Source organism: Mustela erminea, chromosome 3, assembly GCF_009829155.1.
Source record: "Mustela erminea isolate mMusErm1 chromosome 3, mMusErm1.Pri, whole genome shotgun sequence".
In the NCBI taxonomy this organism is placed as follows: Eukaryota; Metazoa; Chordata; class Mammalia; order Carnivora; family Mustelidae; genus Mustela; species Mustela erminea.
Window position 1 is genome coordinate 143,980,513 of NC_045616.1, and position 23,995 is coordinate 144,004,507.

The following is a 23,995-nucleotide window of genomic DNA, read 5'->3' on the forward strand; positions in this document are numbered from 1 at the left end:
AACTCAACTATTTTAAAATATGTCTACCAGACTAAAGAAAAAAGATTTTTGTGTACCTAATTTTTAGGTATTTTAGAATATTCTTCATACTTATATAAATTTTATTAGCAAGACTATGATTAATTATGTAAATAGCATAGCAAAACTATGACAAGTTATGTTTACTTAAGGAAAAAGTATTCACAGAGAGGCAAGATAAATTTTAGCCTTGTTTATTTCATTGACTATTAAATCACTGGAAAAGCGTTAAGTCCTGTTCAGAAAGCCTACACTCCCCTAATGAGCTTGCATTAGGCAACTGAAATTTTGGATAACGATTTCTCCAAGGTTTCTCCTCAGTTAGTTCCTTTTTTCTCTTTTCTCTGTCATTCATTTTCTTATATACAAAAAGGTAATTGATTCTTACATGAAAATAAGGCAAAATGACAAGTGATGATGTAATATTTTGAAGTGTATTTTTTATAAGCTTACTTTCCAGTCATGTATTTAACAGATAATCTATTCAAGAGATATTTCTACATTTGATTGATGGTTTCCAGCCCCATAAAGTTAGAAACTAGTTTATTGAAAAAACTATGAGTTGTGATTATGGCCTATAAAAAGGATAAATCAAAGCTTGTGATTTTGTAGCTCTATAGAAAATTAACCTGTCATTTAGCTAACTTGACTTTCTTACCTGTGCATTCCCTTGTGAGGTCTTCAAACACCTATAGGCATGATCTTTTGTCTTTCGGATGGTGCCTTATTAGTAATTCAAGAAAACTTTGACATGAACCAAAATCAAAACCAAAACAGAACCAAAAATCTTTCAATATTTTGCTTTTACCCATTTCCCTTGTTATTCTTTTTTCATTCCTCTCTTCCTTCTTTCCCTTATCGACTTTCTCATCTTCATTTCCTTTTCTTCACCTTCAAGACTTTCTTCCTTTCAGCTTTCCTTTTATTTTTTCTACAGTTCCCCTTTCTTGACCAAGCTGCATTCTAGATTATAACCAATTTTGTAAGCACTGACAATGTTTGTATCTCATTATAGCTTTACTGCAATGCACCATGAAATTCTGCACAAATGTCCTAATTTTGATAAAGCTCAATATATCTATATGTTCTTTTATTACCAGTGCTATTAAAGCTATATTTATTTATTTGAGAAAGAGAGAGAGAAGGAGAATGTGAAAGGGGAGAGGGGCAAAGGGAGAGAATGTTCAAGCAGACTCCCTCCTGAGCATGAAGCCTGTTGAGGACTCTCTGGCTGCATCCCAGGCCCCCGATATCACGACCTGAACGAAAACCAAGAGTCAACTGACCTAGCCACCAAGTTCCCCTGTTGCTTGTGTTACTGATCTCATATCCTAGAGGTTATTGCCAATGTCATAAAGCTTTTTCTCTTTATGTTGTCTTCAGAAGTTTTGCTCAGAGTTCTTACACCATTTTTGGCTAACTTTTATATAGCATGTAAGGTAAGGATACAGATTCATTCTTTTGCATGTGTATATACAATTTTTCCAGGACTGTTTGCTGAAAAGACTGACATTACCCCATTGAATGGCCCTGGCACCCTATATTATTTTGAGTCACTGAAGTGTCATATATGGTTTAAAGTTACCTTAGTAAATAATGTCTTATAGGTCATAATGATTTATCACCCCAACCTATAAATATTTATGGTATAAGATATTACCTCTAGGTGCTCTAATATATAATTTATTTTGAGGCTTTGGGTTTGATCATTTAACCAACTTAATTTTCCATTTATTTCTCTGAGATAAGTGAAATTATTGATCATAAACCTCCATCTTATAGACCACACAAAACCAGATTTATGTGGATTGTGAAACAAGAAAAAAAGATATCATACTAAAGTTTATAGGCATTTTTAACTGACACAGACTTAAAAGTCTTTAGTAGTATAAGTGGAGAAAGTGCACAACATAGCAGTGTCAATTTATGAAAGGTTACACTTGTTTGTGTCAAGTGTCTGAGTCTCCCTCTTATATTTTTGGTTTGCCTGACTTTAAGAACCAGCATATTTTAGAGGTCCCCACTTCTAAGACCTTGTTCTGATAGAAATAGTTTTCAAAGACTGGAAGAAAATGCAGGTAACTGACATTTACACAGTAAATTATTTCAACTATTGCTGTTTCTTTAATCACACACTACATGTCTGCCACTTCCAATAACAGCTTGCTGTCTGGCAGACTCTGCTTTATCTCTGAATTTCACTGCTTATGTGATCCTTCGTGAATAACGTAGTCTAGTCATTAGGTACATTTTTAGATTCATGTTCACTCTAATTTAATTGCTCCCACGTACCTCTGTTCAAGCCTAACTGGCACTGATGCTTGGTTTGATCTGACCTGTGTGTTCCTTCTGCTTCTGTTAGAGTTTCCACAGACCAGGTACTTGCCACATTTATTTGTAGAAATTGCTCTGTGGTTCAAAAACAAAAACAGAAAAGCTCTCTCTTCTGTCTTTTGCACAGTTGTATTGAACATGACTTTGTGTTTCTATTTCTGAGTTATTTCATACACTGAATGGATGTTCTTTTATATTTCAGCCTCAGAGTCACCTTCTGTGTTTCTAGTAGACGTTTTTTCTCTGAATTCCCTCTCTTCTCTATGTTAAGTCAATAAAAGTGGCATATTTTATTAATGTGTTTCTTTTACAGAGTGTTTAATATTCCCTTCTTAGAGTTCAACTAAAAAGAATACATAAAAAATTCAATTTGTTAATATTATAATCACAATAATTTTATTCATAAGAAATAATAAAATATCTTATTGTAACAATAAATAATTAATATATTTAATAATATATTTATTTATTTATAAAATAGTGATTCAACACTTCCATACAAAACCCAGTGCTGTAACTTTAACCTCTATCCCTCTCTAAACTGTGAATTGCAATATTCTTTCTGTCCTTACTCTATAAAAACTTGCCACAAATGCTCTAATCATATTTTCTTTTCATTGTATCCTCATAAAATCCTCATTGTATCCTCATGACTGTATCCTCATGCAGAATCTCTAATACATGCATTTTCTTATTGAATAATTTAAATATTTTATCAGTTGGGGTTTTTTAAGCACTCTGTTAGACACATATTCATTCCTCCTAGATAAATCCACCTAAAAATTTTATATGTCAATTTGTGTTCCCTGCATCTCTTCTAGTCTGGTCCACTTCTTAAAATTAATAGAGTAGGAATATAAAGTTAGCAACAGGCTTTTTTTTTTTTTGATAAGCATTAATGCTCAAAGTCATAACTTCTTATTTTCAAAAGACATAACTTTTGAGTAAAAATTAAAGAACTTGTCAGCATTTTACTCTGCTTGTTCATTTATATTCAGTTAAGTTTCAAAGCATAAGAGAGTTGTTTCATACTTTAGATGTTAATTGGTATTTTGATTATAAGCTATTCATTCAAAATTTAAAAACCAACATGCATCTATTTTTTTCTTTATTACATGTATTAGGTTTTGTGGGTTTTTTTTTTTTTTAGATTTTATTTATTTATTACTTTAAAAAGAGAAAGAGTGCACACGAAGAGGGTTGGGTCAAAGGGAGAGGCAGATACCCCACTGAGCAGGGAGCCCTATACAGGACTAGAGCCAGGGACTCCAGGATTATGACCTGAGCTGAAGGAAGTCCCTTAACCAACTGAGCCACCAGGGGGCCCCCATATATTAGTTATTTTGAGGCCCCCATATAGTAGTTATTTTGAACTGGTATTTATTAAGTAGTTTTAGTCAAAAGAAAAAAAAACTGAATTGATTAATTGTATTAGGCTTTAACTTCTTTTCTAGCTTTATGTATCATCAATAAACTTGTAGTTTGAAGAGAGAAAATATTTACTGCTAAATGGTTTTATCATTCTACCACTATTATGAGTGTCATATTATTTTGCTTTCTGAAATACAATTTATCCAACTACATAACGAACTGGGAAAATTCCAATTCCAATTCCATAAGAAGCAAATAATTCTAAAGTATCTATTTTTAAGTTGATGGTATTTAAGTTGAATATTATTAATGGTTACAAGGAATAAAAGATATTATAATGCTACATAAATATATCCTTCAAAAGAACAATAGGATTTACCCAGAAGGCTTCCATCTTACCGTGGTGTACTGCTATTCCACAAACAGATAGGAAGTATATCAAAGATAAGGCAGTTGGGAATGTTATACTCAGTCAGTCAATCCAAATGCGTTGAGCTTCAAATTAAACTGGAAGTCATTAATTGACAACAAAGGAAATCTTTTGCTTGGGAAACTCCATTTAACGTTTAAGAAAGTAAGCAGAAAAGTTAACTGATTTCCATAGTTAGTTCTAAGATGATTCTCTAAAAATGAAGAGAAGACTTTTTTAATTATAAAATTGATAGTCTCATCATTTATCAGAAGGGAACTTAAAAATCTGTTTTATATGAATTTCTACATATACTTTTATAGAAACCAAGTATTTTATAGCAAATATTTTATATAAATGTATAATATTATATCAAAATTCCCTTTCTTAATAGGTTTTTTTAAATGTAAGATATTATAGACTACAGGTCATTTGAAGACAGTCAAGATGCATTTAGAGAAATCAAAGACAAATTATTCAATGGTACACATATCGGACCTATTGGATCAGTATTTCCTAGAGAAAGCTCAGAGGCCAAGGTAAATCACAGGTATGTGGACTTCTAGTTTTCCTTGCATTCCAAGGCATTATATCTAGTAGACTGCATCTCACACATTACAAAGGAAGCCCTGACTCTTGGGCAGGGTGTTTTTTAGCTGCAGGGCTGGGAGAACATTAGTTCACCCCTTGACATGTTATAGAGCATTCAAAGATTTACAGTGTTTTATAGTGTTATAACAAAACAGGATTTGTGGTCTGAGCTAGCATCTTAGAACTCTACCAGGTTGGTTAAATTCTGCACTTAGTTGAAGCATTTTCCATGCAGCATCAAGCTTCCAAGCAGTGCTAACTGCTGACATCATAATGGTAGATACAAAATCATGACTAGAATGGGCCTAATGGTCACTCTCAGCGAGTAGGTCATGTTAACTGGAGTCAGGCAGAAAGAGCTCTTTATAAATGTATGATACACTTATATGAGATACTTAGAGTAGCCAAATTCATAGTGACAGAAAGTAGAATGGTAGCTGCCAGAGACTGGAAGAAATAGGGAAGAATAATTTGGGTTTTGTTGTTGTTGTTTTGTTTTTGTTTTTGTTTTTAATGAGTACAGAGTTTCAACTTGGGAAGATGAAAAATTCTGGAGATGGATCATAATGGTAATTGCACAACAATATGAATGTACTAAAGTCACTGAACTCTACATTTAAAAAATGGTGAAAACAGCCCATTTTATGTAATGCGTAATTTACCACAAACTTTAGAAAATGACCAGTAGGGGCGCCTGGGTGGCTCAGTGGGTTAAGCCGCTGCCTTTGGCTCAGGTCATGATCTCAGGGTCCCGCATCGGGCTCTCTGCTCAGCAGGGAGCCTGCTTCCTCCTCTCTCTCTCTGCCTGCCTCTCTGCCTACTTGTAATCTCTCTCTGTCAAATAAATAAATAAAATCTTAAAAAAAAAAAAAGAAGAAAATGACCAGTATACAAGAGCCTCTTGAATATAGGTACTTAAGTCTTTATAAGATTTAATGAAGAAAAAAATCTTATTTCTTATTGGGAAATTATTTCTAAAACAATGAAAATCACTACAAGGAAAACTGTAGTCAGCTGGGACTATTAAATATACATAAATCAAAAATTAAAAAAATAAGCTTTTAACACTAAATATATAATGAAATCCAATTAATTATATAAATAATGCTAAGTTAATGATATCAATTTTATAAGATGAGACAAAAATTTCTAATGAGTTTCACTAGCTTATAGCTATATGTATATTAAAATGACATACCACTTTTAACTCCAAAACTTGAAATCACCCCCTTTTTTTAAGTTTACAATGTTGATTAATGGCAAAGATTTGAAATGCTTTTTTGATTGTAGCAGATCAAATTGCCGTGATGTTTTCAGAAATCATTTGCTAGACGTACCAAAGTGAGGTTTTTAACACATTAGTTATATGTTCAATGACTAGCATAGTGCTTTTATCTTAACAATGGAGCAATCGATTTTTTTTCCTTGTATTTTAGATTTCTAAATCATATAGACTGGTGATGTATACTGGACTGATCAGTAGAAAAGGAAGCACTCAGTTGACACTATTTAAAAAAAAAAATTTTGGACATTGCTGCTATAAACATTCGGGTGCATGTGCCCCTTTGGATCACTACGTTTGTATCCTTAGGGTAAATACCCAATAGTGCAATTGCTGGGTTATAGGGCAGTTCTATTTTCAACATTTTGAGGAACCTCCATGCTGTTTTCCAGAGTGGCTGCACCAGCTTGCATTCCCACCAACAGTGTAGGAGGGTTCCCCTTTCTCCGCATCCTCGCCAGCATCTGTCATTTCCTGACTTGTTTATTTTAGCCATTCTGACTGGTGTGAGGTGATATCTCATTGTGGTTTTGATTTGTATTTCCCTGATGCCGAGTGATATGGAGCACTTTTTCATGTGTCTGTTGGCCATCATAAGTCAAGCAGAGAGAGTCAATTATCATATGGTTTCACTTATTTGTGGAGCATAACAAATAGCATGGAGGACATGGGGACTTAGAGTGGAGAAGGGAGTTGGGGGAAATTGGAAGGGGAGGTGAACCATGAGAGACTATGGACTCTGAAAAACAATCTGAGGGTTTTGAAGGGACGGGGGGTGGGAGGTTGGGGTACCAGGTGGTGGGTATTATAGAGGGCACGGATTGCATGGAGCACGGGGTGTGGTGCAAAAATAATGAATACTGTTATGCTGGAAATAAAAAAAAATAAAAATTATAAAAAAAATAATAAAAAAAAAATTTTTTTTTAAAGAATTTTTTAATTTATTTGACAGAGAGATCACAAGCAGGCAGAGAGGCAGAGAGAAGCAGGCTCCCCGCTGAGCAGAGAGCTGGACGCCGGGCTCGATCCCAGGACCCTGAGATCATGACCCGAGCCGAAGGCAGTGACCTAACCCACTATAAACATATATTTTTATCCCCAGGGGTACAGGTCTGTGAATCGCCAGGTTTACACACTTCATAGCACTCACCAAAGCACATACCCTCCCAATGTCCATAACCCCACCCCCTGCACTATTTTTTTGAGAGAAAAGAAGTATGTGTAGTTATAAGAAAAACTACTCCGGTTGACTGTAGAGACATTTCGAGGGCTTTTCAGGGGATTTTAGAGCTGAGCAAAGAAACAGAAATGACCACCAGGTGGCAGTAGCACACACACAAACTTTCCTGGGTGATGCCGGGACAGATTTGCTTGAAGAAGTTCTTCGTAACACCAAACTGTCCCTATAGCAAGGGCCACTACACAAAGGGTGGGGAGGTCAAGGGAACTCTGGGCAAGAACGGGTTGGAAAAGGGGCTTTATGTATCTAGGTGATGTCACCTGGCAGAACAATAGGCATTCCTTGAGTCAGAGGACCCTTGGAGGTAGCAGTGATTTAAGGGTCTTTATGCCCTGAGTCTTATCTTACCAATAATTAGCAGATGCTGTGCACAATTCTGTGGGTTATGAAAAAAAACCAGTTTCTTATTGGCTAAAAATTTGCTTATCTGGACTTTAGTTAAAACAAGTACTTGAGTAAAAACTTTGTACTGGTGAGCTTTTGAGCTAAGAGTCCTAGCAGCCTGTAACCGTCCCTCAGAATAATATACTGCTTAAACTATAACTTTAACTAATGAGGACTTGTACTGGTCACACAAGCATGCTCAAAGATGACCTTGAGAAAAACATGCACTAGCAGCAGGCCTCTGGCTGAACGGATGACACCTGCCCTTGAAGCTGAGCAGCTGGGAATGCAGCCTGGCTTCCCTTTTTGTCTCCCTGCCTCAGAGAAAGCCTCCTGCTAAGGTAATCCATTTGAGTGCATTTGCACAACTACAAATCCCATGCTACTGGACCAGACACACCCTACTTCTCTTCCTGTTTACCTCGTTTACCTCTAAAACTTGTGACCAACATATGATTCACAGTCCTTCTTGTTTACCTACTAGACACACAACTAATGTATAACCTTCTTGTCTTCCCCTTTGTTACCTTGTCTCTAATAACTATGGGATTGAGGGGTTGTTCTGGGGGACGGTGCTTCCAGCTGTCATCCCATGCTCCCATTCTCTTACAGCTGACGTGGTGGTGCCCCAAGCGGCAATTAAACATTATTCTCTCTGTGAAATACTTACTATTTAAAAAAATCCACTTCATTTTATAGTAAATTGGTGTTAATATCATTTGCACATACAGTTAAGGTGTTTAAAAAACAAAATTCAACTGAATATTTTTAAAGATCATATTGGCTTTATTTAATAATTCTCAAGTGGGACAGCATTCAGTCTATCAGAAAAGACCTCTGACGAGTGTACAAAATAGAAGGTTTTTATAGGCAGAAAGGAGGTGGGACGAGGAAACTATACCAAACCTTTCAGATAATGTCACCTTCCTTTTATAGTGTCTCTCCCAGATGACCTCTCTAGTTTTGTCCAGGTAATTCCAGACTAAATTGTTAACAGTTAGATTCCTGTCAGAGACTGAAACTGCAATTAGGTCAGGTATTAGGTCTTGGTTTGCTGACATGGGGCTTAACACAAGTGATTTCATTTTGGTTCTATTGTCTTTTTTTCTTTTTTTAAATTTACTTATTTTTTTAACAAAGTCAAGAAGGAGAAAGGACTCCAGCAGAGAAACAATTTTTGAAGATGAAAAAAATCAGTCACTATTCAGAGGTGCAGGTATAGGGAAGGAAAAATCACTTTTATTTTACCTTTCTAGGTTCTTGGCTGAGACCCCGCCATGACAAAAGACAGATTTACAGGAGAAAAACATAAGTTTAAAAACATGTATAAGTTCTGTCTATGTAGGAGACACCCATAAAACTTGAGTGACTCCCAGAAATGGCCAAAGTGGCCACCTTAAATACCATCTACAGCTAGAGATGAAATAAGATACTAGGGAGTTGGGAACCATTTATGGGAGGCTATCAGGAAAAGCACAGTAAACATGGGCTGAGTTGTTACTCAGCTTTAGGTCAGTGACTTCTTCACTGATAAGAGTTTCTAGAAATTTAGTCATCCCTTTCCTCCTCGTACAGAGAGGGGAAAATAGAGATCTCCCTTATAAATGTAAATGCCTCTTACAAAGGGATAACTTCTACTCAGTTTTCAGAGCTTTTCCTATGTTGCTGTTTCTTAAAAATAATCAGCCCCAAATAATCCTTTGTCGAAGAGACATAATTTACTGCAGCAAATTCTGCTGCCCTTCATAGGCAATATATTAACTTGTCTAGAACAACAAATTAGTTTACAATATGAAAGCAATGTAAAACCACGTTACATCTGAAATAGAAATGCTTGACATATAAGCGGAAACAATTGTGTATAACAACAGATTTAAAAGATGATAATATGAGGGTTGAAACAATGTACCTTTTATGTTTTTTAATATGTACTTTACTTTTCAATTACATAAATCATTTTTAAGTATTTATAAAATTATTAGGACATCCTTTCTCCTCCTTGGAACAACTACAGTGATGGATAGGTGTTTTCCTAGGATGGTGGTGAAATAAGTTAAGTATCTATAACATGTCCTCGAAAACTATAGAGTTCAACAAAAAGAGTAAATAAAACCACTCACAATCCACAGGTAGGAAAGAAGTGGGATACAGAATCCAGTGACCTTCTCTTTGTAACTAAGTGATGTGACAAAGTTCTGGAACCAGAAGTGCAGACTCAAGAGTCTGTAGCAGAGCACAGAATCTGGCATGAAAAAGAACAGTGCAGTAGAGTTCTACTGGTGGTAGGAGCAGATAATATGATGCAGACGAGAGTCCCATCGAGAGAGGAAAACAATAAGAAATGGAGGGAGACTTAGTAGAGCAGAGAACTGGCTGCTGGGAAGGTTCTCCATGGTGCCTGTCATCAGAGGGGCAGTGCTGATGGAGAGGAAAACAAGTTGAAAGTGGAGGCTACCTTGTTGAGTGTGTGTAGGAAAAAAAAAATAATAAAGTAGTAAAAATAAGAGTCCTACAGTAACAAGAGCATCACAGTTCTGAAAACCATAGTTGTTTTAAATAGAGTATTTTATCGAAAAAAAATGTACTTCATTTTACTAATAGTAGGAAACTTAGTAAGCTAATGAAATACCGCACACTATCCATAGACACAAGGGTTACTGCCTCGCAAAACACTTAGCATAATAAGCAAAAAAGGTCGGAAGTCATATCTGAAAAGTTAATATAAGACAATATAGAAAGTGATAAGATTTTCACATGACGAAAATACTAATTTGGTAGGTAAAACTATTTTTAAAAAATCCCGCCAGGATAAATGAAATATCTTTAAATTAACAATTGTAGCAACACGTACAATAAATGTATTGTATATACAATACAATTGTACATAATGAATCAGCAATTTTTAAAAATTTTTATGTATTTATTTTTTTAAAAAAGACTTTATTTATTTATTTGACAGAAATCACAGGTAGGCAGAGAGGCAGGCAGAGAGAGAGGAAGGGAAGCAGGCCCCCTGCTAAGCAGAGAGCCCAATGAGGGGCTTGATCCCAGGACCCTGGGATCATGACCTGAGCCGAAGGCAGAGGCTTTAACCCACTGAGCCACCCAGGTTCCCCCATGAATCAGCAATTTTTAAAACTCACAATAGAATTTTAAAAAGCAAGACATAAAAATGTGAGAAGAAAATTCAGAAAATTCACTGAAGAAAACCACCAAATCAAATCAACAAGAAAAAAAGGAAGAAGGAGCAACAAGAAGGCCAGGAAACAATGTGTCCCTATGAAAAGAAGCAAAACAGTGAAGAGAATAAAAAGAGTATAATGTGCTAAAATAATAAGAACGTGAAATAGTTAGAATGCCTTAACTACAACCCTAAACCTAACCCTAATACAATCCAATGTGCAAATATAATTCTCAAAGAAAAACAAAACAGAGAAATAATATTTAAAACTATTATTTATAGTTTTTCTCCATATATTGAAGATTTCATTATGTAATTAAGAAAATTGTACATGACTGACAATTTTAGGACATGTAAAACTATTGTACTGTAATTCATAGGGAGAAAAGATGCAAAACTTCCAGGCAAAATGATCAAGTCACTTCTGAAGAAAATCAGGTCAACAACAGTTTCTTGACAAAACACAACATAAGACAACAGTGAAATAATATTTTAACAACCACAAAGGAAAAAATGAATTTAGAATTCAGACAAACTGGCATTCGACTATCAAGAATATGAGAATAATTGAATTTTCACGAATGTAGTAATGTGTCCTTTCTTTTTTTTTTTAATATTTTATTTATTTATTTGACACAGAGAGATCACAAGTAGATGGAGAGGCAGGCAGAGAGAGAGAGGAGGAAGCAGGCTCCCTGCTGAGCAGAGAACCCGATGCGGGACTCGATCCCAGGACCCTGAGATCATGACCTGAGCCGAAGGCAGCGGCTTAACCCACTGAGCCACCCAGGCGCCCTAATGTGTCCTTTCTAAAGAATCAATTAGAGGTAAAACTGTAGGGAAGAACAACGCTCAGCAATAAGCATATTTACTGTAGTTATTGCAATCAAACTGGGAACAAAATGAACTGATAATATTTAAATTTTAAAAGTTCTATAAAAGTAGAAAGTAAATATAAGAATATAAAATAACCCCATTAATGACTGTTTCAGTAATGAGTAAGAGCAAAGATTTATAGAATCCCAAATAAATAGCAGCCTAAGGATATTATGAATTATATTACTGCAACATGATAATTTGAACAAAATCAAAATCCTCATAAATACCAGAATTAGTACCAAAGAGCCAAGAAAGGACACTATATATAGAAAGATATATTTAATACACACAGGAAAGTAACTTAAGATCTCATGAAAATACGGAACTAAGTATATCAATCCTATCAATATTTATAAATGGAGTTTAAGTCTTCTGCTTTGAATTTGCTCGTTAATCAATATTTAATTTTTTTTCTATAAGATATTTAACCTAAATAGAGAGACTCATCACCACTAATGGGGTAGATAAAATTATTCCAAGAAAACACAAGCAATATAAAAGTAGGGGTCGTAATATTGTTATTAGAAAAGGTTTTCAAGATATTTTCTCAATAAGGAATGAATGCATGGCTTTGGAGAGGATTTGGCTAAGGATATAGAAGCCCACATCCTGCCCCAAACTGTCTGTGTATATAGGTTGGTATGGGTAAAGATGAATGAGTAGCTAGATCAGATTTTGTTAAAATAAACTGATGTTTTGAATTACTGGGTAAGTCACTCTCAGAATTAAACTATGATTTAATAGAGTTCAGAACACGTAATATTATTTCTTCATTTCACACTAATTAGTATTATTATAGAAGTGCATAATAGTTATCTTAGAAGTGTTATCCTTTTAAATAATAAACATAATAAAAAATCTATGCATATTTTAAAATTATAAAGAAGTGGGAAATTGAAGAGATTGAAAAAAAAATCTTAGTTTTATGGATGATACATATGTGATAATCACGAACTGGATGTATTCTGCATGATTTTTCAGATAAAATGTCACAAATTAAAAATGTTGCTAATACAGAGGAATGGGAAAATTTTTATTTATTCTTAGAGTGACAACAAAACATGGTCAATTAGGCTTTATACTTTCTGAAAGTAATGTTCTAAGGCTTTTAGCGATGATTGAATGGTGTATGTGCACTTAGAAGATGATTACATCACACTCAGAAGAACTCAGCACATTAAATACAATGGCGAAGAGAAGAATAGTATCCGATAATGAAGATGTTGGTGGCAGAGTGGAGATGTGTTACCGGTGGTGATGGATAGAGCTACTGTCTGTGAAGACTGTTAGATTTTTCAGTGTGGCTATTCATGTTGCATTCTTTCAGCCACAAAATCGGCTGATCAAGGGACTGAAATGAAAGCAGATGTTTCGCTAACATATCTTCAGACAACGTATGACTAATGCAGGCAAACAGAATCACATCTAGTTATGTACTATGGGAGGCTTTGACATAAATTATTTTAAAATATTTTGGTTGTGTTGCCACCATGTTTCCACAACAGGATTACACAGAAGAGCTTCAACGGAACAAAACCAAAGTGGAGATATAAATAATATGTTTAAATAGTTTCTGTAATATACCTAGTTTCTGTAATCTACCCTCAGAACCACATAGTGAGTTATATTCTCTGGTTGTGCCCACTTCAGTTCTATTTAAATTTTTATTTTTCAACATAAAAAGTAGGTACAGCCGGTACAATGTTACATTTAAAACACTTCAATGTTCACAATCTAAAAAATTCAGTGAGAATTCCTGTATCTACAAAATCAGTAACATTATACAGATGATGATCTTTCTCCTGATTTCTGCTGACAGACATATAAGAACTATCAACAAGTGTCGAGTATATTAAAAGAACCATGTGGTATGATCTCCACTAAGGAGTCAAGCATGTAGGTAAACTGCATTATTTGTGAAACCACATTTTATGATTTAATCATTTGTATTTAGTCATCACTACAGAAATAAATTGCCATTCCCGCTCTTGTATGGACTGAAATTCACTATGCAACACAAAGTATATTCGATCATAGTTAAATATTGCTGCTTTCATCGTTTTATAGTACATTGAAAACAGGGTTAGATAGGAGGAAACAAAATGTTAATCTTGCATTCACATAAAATCATGCTCAGTTTGCTTTTATAATTAATAAGCAGTGATTTTATTTATTTATTTAATAAGTTCTAAAATTATATATTACTAACTATTATTTTTGTCATCTGGAGAATGTTTATTCTTTTCCATATTGGAGATAAATCAAAGAATATATTTTCAGTTATCTCTTTCACTTGGTTTTCAATTACTTTCTTCAATTTTGAAAAGAATAAGAAAGGTTTTGGATCTTAATTTAAGATAAAAATTTGATTCCTACGCTTATTAGAAATTTGATAATTATAAAAAAGTTATGTGGTACCTATTATGTGCAGTATGGTGAATATAAATGTTATTCAGATACAACAATCTTTTCTAAGATTTTAAAATCTAAAGCATTTAATAAGATTCAGACATAAATATAACACAGGATTGAAAAATATAGGTCATAAAGAGTTAAAAGTAAGAGTCATTATTTATTTGGAAAAGGGAGACTATGCTTTAGCATAGGTCTTGAGAGAGCAAGAAATATTTTTTCCCAGTTGAGATAGACTCTAAAGGGCAAGTGGAATGTAGAACAAAGGAGATGAGTCAAGACGAAGGAGCATGTTTGTAGAAATAATGAAGATCTGAAAGTATAAGCATGTATTAAAAAAAGAACAACCCTTAGTTTGGACAGGTCTTGTGTTTCATTAAAGGGATTAGAGAAAGATAAGCTTGAGAAAGTTGAGTGGGGTTAGTTCAAGCAGAAAATTAAATATCAGGAAAATAAAATTGGGGTATTAAAAAAAGGACATTGGCAATTTTGTTTTCTTTCGTGCTGTTTGTTTGCTTGGGAACTGAAATATCAGAGCCTAGGGGACAGACAGAAAAAAGAAATTGCACAGAACTTTATGGATATTCCAGGCAAGACAGACTGAAATTATGAACTGGCAATAGAGAGATGCCAAATAGTAATTTTGGTTACATTGCCATATATCTCCTTATGGCAATGAAAAGAAAAATATATGCTACTCTTTGTGTGAAAAGAGAAGCAAATTTTCAGCTTTGCTTGTCACTCTAATATAGATCAAAATAAACAATAAGCCATAGATAGATAATGTTATATTTTTGGTATTGAGTTAAGCAGGAAAAGCGTTATGATTACAAAATAATTTCCAGATATTGTGTTTTAAAAAGAACCTCATTATTCTGATTGATTTTAGGAAAAATTCATACAAAAAGAAATTGCTACTCCTTCCAGGTCCCACCCTGACCTGATGAGGAAAAATAAATTCTTGTACAGGTTAAGGCTTACCTACAGAATGAGGGTGTTAAAATGCCCTCTTGCTTTTCATCACCTCTTGAGACATATCTCTAACTCAATTACTTCCCATGTATGATCAGATCAAACATCAGCTATTCCTGCTCTTTTTCCAAAAGAAGCTATTGCCATTATATTCCTTAAGAGTTTTATACATTTTCAGGACATGTACACTGATAATTAAAATATCTTGCCTTAATTCTGAGGACTAAGTCAAGAGACAATAGAATGAAGGCGACAGAAGGTACATATCGTAATTTTGTTCTGCAAAGCTTCCTCCTAGGATATATTTTTTAAAGATTTTATTTATTTATTTGACAGAGAGAGACACAGTGAAAGAAGGAACACAAGCAGGGGGAGTGGGAGAGGGAGAAGTAGGCTTCTCGCAGCGCAGGGAGCCCAATCCTGTGCTTCATCTCAGGACCCTGGGAACATGACCTGAGCCCAAGACAGACACTTAACAACTGAGCCACCCAGGCACCTCCGCCTAAAATATTTTAAAGAACCTGTGGCATGTAAATTGGTAACAATAGCCTAAGTTTAGGGATAGGCCTCAACTTTCAGAAACATGGCAGTCTAGCTCTATGGGTATGTCAGTTACTCCCATTTGTGACTGACTTATTTCATTTATGTCGTTCTAGAATCTTAATTTTAAGATTTCCATATTAAAAAATTGTTTCTTTTACAGTTGTTATTTTTCACATCTTCTATAAAAACATGTCTTTACTCAACTTTACAAATTAATGTAATGTGCTTTAAAATGTTTATAATTTTGCTTGTCATATTTAAATTTACTCTGTGTATACTGTGAGATGAACATCCAGTCCTTTTTAAATTTTGGAACAATTTTATCTTTAATGTTTTAATCCTTAAAATTTAACATAGCTGATATTTTAAAAATTAACTAATTCAAAATCACTATTGTCATTTCTCTGAATTAAAAAGACTTAAAAAGCCTAATAACCTTCAACGAGTTTGCATGTTTTTGTTATACAAGATTTCAGTTTTATTATTCTTCACTATTATTTTAAGTATCATCTTTATATTCCTCATCTTCCTGATCTTTATCATTATTTACATAAATGTTGTGTTATTCAGTAAATGTATATTTAAGTTTATGTACTGTTTTTCCAATGTGTTTCTTTGTAATTTCTCAGATTTTACTTTTCAAATATGTTGATTCTTATTAAAATACATTCTTCAGAATCTCTTTGTTTAACGTTATCTTGATTTTAAAAAAGTTTGGGTTGTTTGCAATATATTTTACTCTTATTATTAAAAATAATCTTAAGAGTAAAACAATCTAGTTTGTCAGTACAATCTCTAGCTCTTTAAATTATTATTCCATTTTTAAAGATCATGCATATACTGTTTTTGAAAAACTTTTTGTCATTTTTTTTTCTTGTAGTACATTTTCCTTTTTCTCTGGCTCCTTTTATCTTTTTATTTTTAAAATATTTTTATTTATTTGAGAGAGAGAAATAGAAACCATGAGCAGGGCCATGGGCAGAGGGAGTTGCAGGCTCCCGCTGAGCAGGGAGCCCAATGTGGGGCTCAATCTCCGGACCCTGGGATCATAAACTCAGCTGAAGGTAGAGGTGTAACCAACTGAGCCACCCAGGTGCCCCTCCCTGACTTCTTTTAATAAAATTGTTTTGGCTTTGTTTTGCTGAAATTTCAGCTATAATTTGTATATAAAGTAAGTAATTTTTTTTTTTAATTTTCTGGTAGGTGTTCTTCTTTTAGCTGTGGTTTTATATCTTTTATCAGTGTGGGACATTCTCAGAATATTCCACTCACTTGCTGCTGTTTTCAGGCCTTTTAACCCATACTCTTTTTCATTTAACTGTTGTTTCATTTTTCAAGTCTTCTTATTCTCTCAATTGTATTGAGTGATCTTTTTAAATATATTGTGAATTTACAAAATTTGTATTCCCTTGTGACTAATGTGATGCTTTATTCATGAATTTATTTTTGTTTCTGCATTCATTTTCATATACATAATTCTATTTTTTCTTTGCTTCCTCATCATTGAATATCGTTCTGTTTGCACATTTGTCAATAAAATTTGTTTACATATTTCAGCATCATTGGCTGGAATGAGCCTAGAGTAAATATACAGCAAATTAATGCTTCTTGGGTTCTGTGTTAGTGGATCTGGGATTCGTGCAGACTAGAGACGGTCGAATCTGCAATCAGCATTTAGAGGAGAATAAAGAATAACATATGCTCCTGGTCTCTCAGAAACCATAATAATAGAGCTCTACAGATCCACAATGCAGCATGTAGCTTCATGAAGTACAAACACGAAATACAAGGATTCTTCATCCAAGATGGGAGTTTGCATGAAAGGATAATAAACCAAGAACAGTATATATTTCATTTATAAACTGGCTAGTTTACTGAAAGGCTTCCAATTCATCTGACAGAGCTTAGGAAGAGCTGCTGTAGTCCTCCAGGAAAGAACAGCTTTCTCCAGGAGAAAACAGAAAGAATTGGTGGATGTGTAAAAGTCTAGATGGAAAGTGGATGAGTACAAAGGGCACTCCTAAGGATTTGGACATGACTGACACCAGCCAATGTATTAAGGTTAAGGAGCCAGGACTCCTTACATGTTGAAAACAACATGGTCTGTCTTAAAAAAATACACACACACACACACACACACACACACGCACACACACATGCACACACATACTGATGTTTGACTAGAGGTTGAAAAAAGGACCACTGAAAAAACTGTAATGTTAAAGGTCTCCAAAAGATTCTCAGTGAGACCCCTGTTCAGGCAGTTTCAGCAGTGAGAGAGAAAAAAAAACATTCCCCTGCCCCAACCCCCCACACCAGTTCTCTTGGTTGAAGTAGGAATTGTCTAAGAGAGGAAGGAGTCCTGGGGGGACATGAAGAAGTGACATTATCACTTTACTCTGTACTAAGAGATGTTATTTCTCCGATATCCTTACAAAATCTTAAGAGAATTTCAGTAAATTTTCAAAATTTACATATTTAGAGTGTGAAAGTCAGTCTTGGAGACTGACAAAGAGCATACTGTAGAGTATGCTCTCATAATCACAAGTTTTACTGCATCCCGGGAGAACTTTCTCTCATGACCTAAATAATAGAGCCAATGTGATAAATATAAATATTCTCCAAGTCATTAATTGATGAAAACCTAGTTTGGGCTAAGATATCAAATTGATTTTAAAAGGATACCAAAGATTATCCTCTATTGAAATAGTATTTTAAATAGCAATTTACCAAGTAAATATATGAATTCTACTTCTCAGAGTAAATAGGTTTCTCAAAATTCAGAATCCATATTTATCACAGCAAGGAAAAATTCTGAAGAGGAAAGCATTTATGAATGCAACATTTTTTCCCCCTCTGGGATATCTGAAAACTAGGTTGTTGACTGAAGTGACTGGCTGTTTTCCTTATCAGGCAAACATAACCTTAATACTGCTGGAAAGACCATCAAGAGCTTCCAGAAATCAGATTTTAGAGCCAAATGTGCTGTGCAAGTATATTCTTTTCCTTTCATTTTAAGACTGTCATTCTGGAACATTCAGAAGTGTTACATTCATAACCGGAGACAGAACAAACATGCAAAGCTATGGTTTTCAAATTTTGTTATGCATTTCAAACTAAATACTGTTTTGATTGCTGAAGAAAAATAAAACAGCTTGCAAACTGAAACAGAATACAGAGCTGATATGGTCATTTTCTAGCATTTTTAGATATTTATGAAGTTTTTCTGAATTTTCATTTGGAAACTGGATTTCATTCCAATAAATAATCCTGTTTTAAGTACATATTTGCAACGTAGTAGAGGTAAGATCCAAACACAGCTTTTCTGCCCCCCAAACTATTCTATAATCCTTCCCTAAAAATAATTTGCTTTAATAAGAAAAATAAATAAGCAGAAGAAATATTTCTAAATTTTAAAACATTATGGCAAGAACTATGTTCCATTGTTAAAATAGGTACCCTTATGTTATGCAATATTTACGCACAAAAAAATTGAAATGTGAACTTTATATATTCATTTGGTAATTTTGTTTTATTTTTTCCTCTGATTTTGGGGTAAGGGTCAAAAAGTGAACGAAGAATGACTTAAGGGGAGTTTTTTGGTCAATTCTTCACACGTGAAAAGGAGTAATATCAAGTGTTTTGGTTTAAGAGCATTCCAGCTGGTCTTAAAGGTTAAACTTGCTCCAAGTTGATACACTCATTGCTTGCTGACCTAAAACCTTTGATCTTTAACAAAACTAATTTACTTTCTTTTAGATCTACAGACACTGTCTTTGGGGAATGAAGGATCAGAACTTTCTGAGGCCAGAGAGGCCCACAAGTCCTTTCCAAGCAGCCTCAGCTTTCCAATGAGTCCAGCAATTTTTCAGCAAAATGTTTTTCATTTTTAAGGTCACACAAATGACTTACTGATATCCCTTTGCACATCTGTAGACCTTATCCTCCTTTCCAGAAAGAACAGAATACTCTTGGAGTGCCTGGGTGGCTCAGGCGGTTTAAGTGACCAACTCCTGGTTTCGGGTCAGATCTTGGTTCAGGGGTCATAAGACTGCCCTGTGTGGGGCTCTATGCTCCGTGTGGAGTCTGCTTGAGATTCTTTCTCTCCCTCTGTCCCTTCTCTCTCTCTCTCTCTCTCAATAAAGAAGTAAGTAAATAAATAAATAAATAAAATCTTTAAAATAAAGAAAGAAAGAATACTCTCGCACAACTGCTGGGTACCAAGGAACCAAACCTTCTTGCATAACCTCTGAGCACCATGAGATAACTGTAGTTGGCCTCATCGAGTCTCCATGTAATCCAGAAATGTCACAGACCACTGCACTCCCTTAACTGATTTAACCCTTTAAAAATCTTTGGGTCAGATCGAAATCTTGGAGTTGGCTTTTGGACAAGAGTCTGCCTTCTCCCCAGGTTACCAGCCTCCTGAATAAAGCTCAAATTCTTTTCCAATCAAAATTCATTTCTTGAGGACTGGCTCTGTCCCTCATTTCTTGAGGGACAACAGCCAAACTTGGGTTTCAATAACATTGGTACATCTGGGTTCCATATATATATATATATATATATATATATATATATATATATATATATGCTTATAAACAAGAGTAATTTATTTGTAGAAGTCTGGAAGTCCAAGATCATTTTTCCATGCATGTCTGAACTAAATATTTTCCTTAGACAAGCAGTATGTTATCCATTTACACCATCTAAATTAATAACATTTATAAACAAATGATAATTTTAGCTTCTGCATGTAATAGTTATAAGGTGTTTTATCTTGTTCACAAAATATACCTGGCTTTTTGATGGCCTGGAGAATTCATGGCAACAGTGAGGGATATAGAGTTGATAATTCATGAGACCATTCTGTGATATTAATGATTTCTTTAAGATTTTATTTTATTTTTACTTATTTATTTATTTATTTATTTATTTATTTATTTATTTTATTTCCAGCATAACAGTATTCATTATTTTTGCACCACACCCCGTGCTCCATGCAATCCGTGCCCTCTATAATACCCACCACCTGGTACCCCAACCTCCCACCCCCCGTCCCTTCAAAACCCTCAGATTGTTTTTCAGAGTCCATAGTCTCTCATGGTTCACCTCCCCTTCCAATTTCCCCCAACTCCCTTCTCCACATAAGATTTTATTTTTGATCAGTGGGATTATGGAAGAATTTGGCAATGTAAGGAATAACTATCAGCTGTGTCCTGCCTCAGTTCTTCAGAGTACCATCTATGTTGGCTGCCAATAGATTGTCAAGTCAAGGGATATACAAACTTAGTGTTGACCAAACTTTGCAATGTCTGGTATGTACATTGCTTGTTACAAGTGTAATAATTTGTAAAATGTTGATGTTTGTTATTGATCTCACGTACATGTTTGTATAGACATTAGTGTGTGTACAATCACTTAATGAATATCTTAGATAGGGAACACATCTACACGCAAATTAACTTTTTACCCAGAAGCCTCCAAGAATTTTTATTTTAAGACTTTATTTGTCAGAGAGAGAGAGAGAGAGAGCGAGCAAGCACAAGCAGGCAGAGTGGCTGGCAGAGGCAGAGCCAGGAGCCTAATGCTCCTCCCTGTTGAGCAAGGAGCCTGATGCGGGACTCAATCCCAGGACCCTGGGATCATGACCTGAGCTGAATGCAGCGGCTTAACTGACTGAACCACCCAGGCATCCCAGAATTTCTATTTTAATATAATCCTGCTCTGACTTATCTTTTTACCTTTATATTCCTATGTAATGATTACTACAAAATAAAAGTGATATAAAAGATGTGTGAAAGCGACATAAAACTAATGCTTATGTTTGGATTGTGCTTTTTCATAATAACATAATTGTACTATAATCATAGAAAAGGAAACTCTGCCAAATTTTATTCTTAAATATTTTTATAGAAAAATTAATGCAAGTTACAAATAAGACAAGTGGCCATCAATCTATTCATCTCCATTTATGGCAGAAAATGATCTCAAATTTGTTGACATTTCAATATCTCAGATTCCAAGTGATTCTGGAAGCTCAAAACCAAAACAGTGCATTATTTACATTCATAATTTGCTTGCTTTTGAGGAAAATGACATCTGTGCAATATCTCCCTTCCAAAACACATTAATTTCTACATAGGCTGAATTTAGAGCTGGGAAAGCTAATATAGAATACAAGTCCTATATTGTCACATATAAAATAATAAGATTAAAAATATAAATTAATTTTCTAGTAGATATACTCCACAAAAAAAGCATAGACTGTTTTATACCATAAATATGTTATTTTCATAATCAAATTCCTTAGAACTTTTTTTATACTTTTTAGCTAAAAATAAAGCAATTTTGGTGAGGGGGTGGTTGGTCTCCAACTCTGAGTTTTAACGTAAGCAAAGACTCATGTGTACATCTCCATAATCAGAATACAGGAAAATTCCATCACGCAAAAAATGCCCTCAGGTAGCCAAACTCTCCATTCATACCATGCCCCTTACAACTGATCTGTTTCCATCTTTATAGAATTGTCTTTTCCAGAAATTGTCATTTCCAGAAATGTTTTTTCCAAAATTAAAACTGGAATTTTACAGTAGCAACCCTGTGTACAGCATCATTTTACATCTGGACATTTTAAGTTCACGAGTTACTTCTACTTTTCTCCGTATGTTTTTAAGTCTTTCCTTATATTCTTAATCCTAGTATTCCTATTACTTCTCTTTCCTGCAACTCAAACATGAACTATATTCCTGTGTTTTGATTTTATACTTCCTAGAATAATCACATAGTGATAAGTGTTTCTCTTTTTTTCTGTCTTTATACAGTTGCTTCACACATAAGCAATATATCTTTTATTCCACAAAATGATTCTTAGTTTCCTAGAATGGAAGGTGCTACGTTTCAGAGTTTCTCAAAATGACAAGATGCAAATGGGTTGGAAAAAGAGTACTCCTGATATTATGTGTTACTTAGTGAGGAAAGGTTTCTAGATTTGGATAAGTTATGAACATCATATTTTAATACTCACAATTTTACATATAAAAATGAATATAAATTCTTATTTCCAGATACTTAAAAAATAGTAAAAAGCAGTCTATTACTTTGGGCATTAAAGGATTACAAGCAAAAGATAAAGGTGGTTTCAGTACCCTAGTTCTGAGAATTTCAGATTGTTTATTTTCTGTAAATTTACTTCAATATCAAAATGCCTGTGAATGGATTAAGTTTATGTCATCTCTGAATCTATTAATTGTTGTGTCCTGATTGCACTTATGTGGGTTGTTCTTGAGACATAAGTGGTCAGTTCAGAACTCAAAGGGTTACATGCACAAACCAGAAGAGCATATTTCTTGTTCTTGGGTTAGCTCTCTGATAGTGCTGTTTTGCTCTCCACTCCCTCATCATCTGCCACCAGTGCCATATTGATTCCTGAAAGCTTTCTATATTGAATCTGCTTTCCTTCTAATTGAAGTGATGCAGTTTGGATTCTCCTGGAGTAGATACTGAAAGGGAGTTAGAATTACAAAAGGTATATTGAAAAGTAACACTTTGAAAGAAAAAAAGGGAAGCAGGTAGGACTGTGCAGGGCAAATAATCAGGCTGTGATTCCATCATGACAACACCTGAGCCAGCCCAATGGAAAGTTTCCAGAGCAAATACTGCCTGTTAAAGAAATCCCTTTGTTGCATAGAAATGGCTAGATTCTTTTACTACCGTTATGGTCCACCATTGGCTGGGCACCTCCTTTACAAGAGCATAGCTGCTGCTCTAAAAGGTAGGTGTACCCTGAAAGTCCTAAGCACTGCAGACTTTAACACATTGTAGTTGGACAGAAGGTCTTTCCAGCTTGAGATAGTAGAAGTGTTGTTTCTGTTTTTCCAAGTCTGACACAGCAAGCCAAATAAAAATAATAACAATAATAATAATAATGCCTAACTAATTTCTTTACCTCATATTAATAACTTCATAAATTTCTTCCTTTCTATGTCTACATATAATTATAACTGATAATTCAGAATATATTATTAAACTAGATCACAGATAAAGAATTAGTATTATTAAAATGTCCACACTATCCAAAGCAATTACAGATTCAGTGTACTCTCTATCAAAATACCAACAGCATTTTTCAAAAAAGTAGAATGATACTAAATATATATGGAACCCGTGAATGACCCCAAATAGCCAAAGCAATCTTGAGAGAGAACAACAAAGCTAAAGGTATTACAATTCCACACTCAAAATATACTACAGAGCTGTAGTAATCAAAACAGTATGATACCGGCATGAAAAAAACCATAGATCAATAGAACAGAATAGAGAGTCCAGAAATAAGCCTACATTTATAAGGTAAATTAATCTATGTCCAAGGAGGCAAGA

At 34.4% G+C, this 23,995-nt stretch overlaps 1 pseudogene; it reads left to right on the forward strand.

Moving 5' to 3' along the window:
- LOC116587264 overlaps window positions 1-23,995 on the forward strand; it is a 49,396-nt pseudogene that overhangs the window by 23,408 nt on the left and 1,993 nt on the right.